The following is a 7,142-nucleotide window of genomic DNA, read 5'->3' on the forward strand; positions in this document are numbered from 1 at the left end:
TTCTTGGATGCCCTTCGTGAAACTTTCCCATTTACTCCACTCAGATATTTTGTTAATGGTTTGGCAATTGTAGCATAATTTCGGACAAATTTTCTGTAATACCCTGTTAGTCCTAAGAAGCTACGTAGCTCTCTGATATTTTTAGGAATTGGATAGTTTTGTATTGTGGAGATTTTGTCTGGATCTGTTTTAATGATATTTTGGGAAACAATGTATCCCAGAAATTTGGTTTCCAATTGAAAGAATTTAGACTTTTCTAGGGAAATTTTCATGTTAGCGTTTTGCAATATCTGTATTATATGAATTAGATCTTTATAATGTTGTTCTATAGTTTTTGAAAATATTATTATATCGTCCATATAGACGTGACAAGTTTTCCCAACTTGTTCTCTAAGTATATCGTCCATTGCCCTTTGGAAAATTCTGGGAGCGTTCGTCAATCCCATAGGCATTCTTAGAAATTCATATTTGCCGTTATTTATGGAAAAAGATGTTTTTTCAATATCTGATTCCCTCATTAAAATCTGATAGAAACCTGACTCTAAATCAATGGCCGAGAAATACTTTGCCTTACCTAAATTGGCAAGGATTACTGAAGGATCTTTCATAGGGTATCTATCCGGTATGGTGTTTTCATTAAGTTTCTTAAAGTCTATTACTAATCTATGTTTAGGAGTTCCGTCCTCATTTACTCCCTTCTTTGGTACTACTATTACCGGTGAATTATATGGGCTTTTACTAGGTCTGATTATACCTTCATCTAACATTTTACTTATTTCGTTATTAAGGAAATCGTTAACCGAATAAGCGTATGGATACTATTTGCCATATACCGGTCTATCATGTTCAGTGTTAATCTCTCCTTTTATATGCGTTCTGAACGGTAACTGTAAATTTATATTGGCATGGTCTTCTTCGATAATAGATACCATTTTCTCTCTGAGATTTTCTAAATTGTCCTCTTTGTAGGTTATTGTGTTATACAATTTCATTTTTTTCAATTCAGAATTTGCATAATTTTGAATGTCGGATATTTCTACGACGGCGCGTTCAGGATTTTTGCATCCCAAGCTTTTAAATTGTTCATTGTCGGATAATTCAACGTCGGCGTGTTCAGGATTCTTTAATCCCAAACTATTCGAACTTTTAGTGTCGGATAATTCAACGACGGCGTGCTCAGGATATTTTAATCCCAAACTATTGACGGATAATTCTTCGTCGGCGTGCGCAGGATTTTTTGATCCCAAGCAATATAAACTTCCTTCTACCTTTACTGAATCACTTTTCATTTCTTTTTCTTCTTCAAAATATTTTTTTATTATATATTCCTTCAACGGAAGGATGGTTTTTCCTTCTATAAAGGTTAATTTGTTTAAAAAAAGGACCTCGTCATATATTAGTTTCTCCTCATTGTCTCTATAACTTAAAGTCCCCTTTCCTGTATCAATAACAGCTCCGATTTTCCTTAATAGGTATTAGTAAATCTGCCTCCATTCCATCTATTTTATAAAACACTTGTTTTGTGTTGAAAATAGTTATATTATGGAAATACTTAATTATTGAAAACCCATTCACTGTAGCAACTTTCTTATAAATTGATAATTCTTTTTTATTTTCGTAAGTTCCCTTTTTTATATAACAGGAAGTTGCTCCCGTATCTATCAAAACTTTTAATTCTCTGTTTATTTTTTTATCTACTCTTTTTAAGTAGGGCAGACCTACTTCGGGGGCTGATCTAAAAAATGGTCCTCCTCAATGTTATTTATCCGCATTGCTTTATTAGCCGGTTGTTCCGACATTTCGTTTGGCTTTCGTTTCTGCGCCTGATTTTCGTTAGACTGATTATTCGGTACTACTTTTGCCCTAAAATGCTGAGCTTGGTTATAATTGTTATTATTTCTCCTATAATAACCGTTAGTATTCTCCCGATAATTTCTATTATTATTATTTCCCCTGAATTGATTGCTGTTCTGTCGGTTCTTGATTTGTATCGATTCGTCTACATCCATTGGTTCTGGAGCCTGATTTTGTTGTCTATTACCCAAGAAATAGGGTTGTCCCCATGACATGTTATTCCTCTGAAGATCCCTTTTTTGGTCGAATGGTGAACTATTAGTCCTTGGTTGTCGTTGGTTGAATCTTAATGTATTGTAGTTATTATTCCCTGAATTTCTGGGGCCACTGAATTGGTAGGCAAATTGGGCCCGAATGTTATTTGATTGCAATTCCTGTACCTTTGCCAAGGCATTCGGTAAATCTGGGGGATTCAATGAAAATAGGATTTCTGCAATGCCGCCGTTTAGGCCAGTGACAAAAATGCGTAAGGCATTGTCTCTAATTTTCTTATTTGATTCTTTCGTGATTTCACTGTCCTTTCCGTGAGTCATTATTGTCTTATTTATTAACAAGGTCATTTTCTTGTTAACCTCGTTATAGAAATCTATTATTGAAAGGTTCCCTTGTCGGAGAACGCTTAACTCCTGTTCTATTATGTAAATTGGTCTCTTGTCACTGTAAACAAAGTCAAGTCGTGAAAGTATGGCATCAAAATTTAAAACTGTCCCGTGGTTGGTCAGTGCGTCATGTGCTGGTCCTGTTATTTTGTTTCTCAAAATTGTTAAGGCAATATAATATTGCTTACTTCCTTTCTTATATAACTTCACTGCAGTTTCTGCAGCTTCCCTCCATCCTACGTATTGGTTTAATCCACCATTGAAAATTGGTAGGGATTCTATTACCTTTAATGTGGTGTCATCTTTTATTGTCTCGTCTATTGTTTCTGCCTGATAATCTGATACCTGATCGGATTTAGTTTCTATTTGTTGTTTTAAATTTACAATTTGCTCCTGTACTTGTGAAATTTGAAGTGCTATCAATTGTTTGACCAGATCTGCAGTGAGATCGGTCCTTGTTTGTGAGTTAATCATTTTTAGTTTTTCAAAATCTAAAGTTAGTTGATCCACCTTAAATTTTTCTTATATGCTTGTTTTTATAATCGAATATAACCTAATTGAACTTATATATTTATTAATACAACTTTTGCTCACGAACTATCCGGTAGGGGTCGTCCTGCTTAGTTTGGCTGACAGATCTTCGAACGGGTCTTCCTTCTTGATTTGGCTGACAGGTCTTCGAACGGGTCTTCCTTCTTAAATTTCTTTGTTTAACTGGGTCTTCTGGGGGTCTTCCTTCTTTGGTTTAGCTGATAGTTTCACTTTCTTTGTGTTTTGGTTTGGTTGGTTTTGTTTAAAAACTTTGGTTTTTTTGTATTTTTGAATTGTCTTGATTAGCTTTTGTATTTATTTGTATTTTGTATTGTATTTGTATTTGTGTTTGTATTGTATATTGTATTTATTTTTGCACACCCTAAGCTCCGGTTTGTTTCCTTTTTATCTCACTTTTTCTTATCTTATATCTCACAGTCACTCCGCGTTTTTATATCTGAAGGATTTATTCCATTAATTAATTGTCCTTCGGGTTTCGGCACGACGCAACACTTTTATTATTCGGTGCTTTTTATACAACGTCGCCCCACGTTGGGCGCCAATTAAATAACTGCGGTAGCGGATTGTGTTTTTAAAAAGTTTTTATTTTACTTCTAACTTCACTGATATAGATTTAAGTAGAGGGTCACAAAGGATTCCGGACAAAGGGTTTGCGCGATCTTAATTTTTAGCTCGACTTTGCGGTGTCGCTTCTGGATCAAGACTGACTTGAACTTTCTGATCTTTGCATCGTTGATCCCTTTCGGGAATAGTTTTTCTATAAACATTTCAATTGATTTCGCCATCCCGAGTATTGGATTTCGTCATCCAAAGAGAGAACTGTAAAATGCCTAAGGTGCAGGATCTGCAGAAAGCCGGGAGTGAGATTGTTTATGAGAAGCCGGGTGTGGGCAAACATTGGTTTTCCATTTAGGCGAGTGTCAAAGATTGGGATTGCGGCGGAAGCCCTTGAGATTGTACATCTTAGAAATCAATTAGGCGGAGGCCCAAGATTGAAATTGTTTTCGTTTTGGAAAGCCAAAGATTGCTTACAACTCGTATAAGAGCTCAATAGAATTGGGTACGTTAACTTGCATACATATGTAAGTATGTACATATAACCACTAACGATACAGAATATATGTAGATGTGCCAGTTCATACTACGAAGCGTCAAACGAAGGGTTACCAGCTTGAGCACCCCAGAGACTTCGGCTTTGGCGTTCGGGTACTGACGCGTCATCATGAGCCAAACGCAGAGTACACACACAATATGATTCGACAAAAATGTGTGCTTGTATGCTTCTTTCGTTTTCAGAGATCTGATGCTGGTTTAATTTCTGTTTCCTGCTGTGCCTCCAGCATATTTTAATGTATGGGTGCACACGCATTCTCACGTACTTTGCGTGTGTGTTTAGTATTGCTGGCCGCTAGAACTGAATTTTAAGTTTGGTTCTTGTTTTGGGTCTTTTGATCTGACCTACTGCCATAAAATAAATGAAGAATTGGCAGGGCGCGGGAAATAAAATAAAAGCTGTTATTTGTTTGATTTATAATAATATAAAACAAAAATATAATAATATATTATATATATTAATTATTATTATTATTAAATAATGCTAATAGCTAGTTAAAACTAAATATTAACAGAAGTTGGAGCTATAGCTACTGAGGCCTTAAGCTCTAGGGTAATTGGGTCAGATTTTATACATATATACAAAGATGTTGGGATGAGTATTTATTTACAGTATGTTCGGTTATATATTGTGGAGGATATTTGCGGTTTGTAGGAATTTGAGGATAATTTTGGAATTTGAGTTGGTGGGGTTTGCGATAAGTTGCATGGGGTCGTTGTTATTGAATGATAGGGACCTTTGTGGTGAGAGTGAGGGACAGGTGTATAGTGTGTGTCGTAAGTCTATGTTCGCGTTGTGGCACAACGGACATGTGTTGGGCAATGTTTTGTCAATGTAGTGGGCGTTGGTCAGCTTGGTGTGGCCCAGTCTCAGTCTATTAAATATGACCTGGTGCCTTCTATTAAGGATATTGTTTTTGGGGGTGTTGTTGGTAGCGAGGTAGCTAATTTGTTGGTACCATGTAGAGGTGTTTGTGAGGAGGTCAGTTTGTTTGGATTGGAGGATTTTTTTTAGGAAGTGTGCAATATCGGTAGAGTTGTGGTTTGGGGTGTAAATAAGGGGAAATTTGGCGTTCATCCTGGCTGTAGAGTCGGCGAATTCGTTGCCTTTTATGCCAATGTGACTGGGTATCCAGATTATTAGGATCTTAGGGAAGTGGGTGGATAATAGGTTTCTGATCGAGGAGGCGTAGTAGGAGTGATTGTTGGGGTTCCTGATTGAGGTGATAGAGGAGAGGGAGTCGGTGCAGATAGCATATTTTCCACGTTTATATCGAGTAAATAAGATGGCTTCGTGTATTGCAATGCTATTATATATATATAATTATATTATAATATAAACATTAAATAAATAAATAAATTAAATAAAATTATAAAAATATTATGTAAAGTCCGTCGGCTCTCGACTTTTTTGTTTATCCCATATAAAAATGTGTTTTTAACTAAAAAAAATAATATATTTAAATATAAGATCTAAGAAAATATATACATATGTAGATATAATAAAATAAAAATGCATACATATACATATATGGAACTAGTTTTGAATATATTTTAATTCACTTGTCCATCGCGCGCTTTCCGACGGGAATTTGCAAAGCAAAAATGTAGATGCATGTCGCACCTTGAATACTCTCATGGACAATACCCATAAATTTTCTAATTCAATTATGAAACATCTTATGTACATACATACATCTGCACATAAATATATGCGATTATTACATTCGTATATCGCATGAGGGTATTCAAAATTACAGTTGTCTTTATGTTAAGTGCCAAGCTTCTTTAAAAATGGTAGTACTCTTAAAAGTTGCGCAACTGTATGAAATGTATGTACAGCATGTCAAAAAACACTACACCCTGATAATAAATTTAATTTTTTGACTTTAATGGCCTTTGATTCAAATTTATCAAATTTTTTTAATTCATAGCAATTCAGTGAATAATTAAAAAAAAACTATTAATAGGTACTTAAAAAATGACAAAAACAATGATTTCTAATTTTTGACATTGTCAAGAAACTGTTTACACAGAATGTTTTCATTTTATAAATTTAAAACTTTTCATGATTATTTATTATATTTAACTATTTTTAATATTTGGTATGTATTTGGTAGCATTGAGTACATGCTGGAGCCTTTTTTAATCGAATTGATCAACTTTGGTAGGCCATACTCAAAAGGAATCTTTTTCCATTCTTCCAGTATGATTTCTTTTAGTTGATAGGGGTTTTTGGGCTGCCTTTTCCCCACTTTTTTCTTCAAGTAGGCCCACAAATTTTCAATGGGGTTGAGTTGAGGACTCTGGGGTGGTGTATCGACAACCTTTCCACAGTTATAAAGCAGCCAAGTTCTCACATTGGACTCTTTATGTTTGGGATCATTGTCCTGATAAAACTTGAATTTTGCCTTATTGTCCGTAATGAGCCCAAATTTTTCCGCACTGCTTTTTATATATAATTTATAATCAACCTGTTTAAAATAAGGATATAAAAGTGTAATTAACGGATCACGTAATAGAACATGAACGAATATGTCAAACTGCGGCCCGGCACAACGCCGCCGTTTTTTCGTTGGTGTGTTATATTGTGATTGAAAACCGCAGTGGAAGGACGTGAACGGGAGTGAAAACGTCAAAATAGTGAAAACGAGGGGGAACGTTGTGAGTTGCAGCGGACACCGCAACTCTACAGTTATACCCGATACTAAGTCAGTAGGAGAGAGAGCCACTCCGGCAGACGCCGCTAATTTGAACGACACGACAAAGAGTGCGTGCGAGAGAGACAGAAAATCAGTCTGATCGTGACGTCGGGGGCTGCGTAGCCAGTGCAAATTGATTTGTTCCTTTTGGCTATAAAAATGATTTGATCTGATCCAGATTCAGCAATCTGATAGATATGATCATTATCTATGATTCTGCGTTTTTAGTTTTCTCGTATACTCAATATTGTGGATGCAACAGATTTTCGTCCTTTGTGGGGGCGGAAGGGGGTGTGGCGAAATTTTGAAACAAACTCGTCTC

The sequence above is a fragment of the Drosophila miranda genome, chromosome XL (genome assembly GCF_003369915.1).
Source record: "Drosophila miranda strain MSH22 chromosome XL, D.miranda_PacBio2.1, whole genome shotgun sequence".
NCBI classification, from domain to species: Eukaryota; Metazoa; Arthropoda; class Insecta; order Diptera; family Drosophilidae; genus Drosophila; species Drosophila miranda.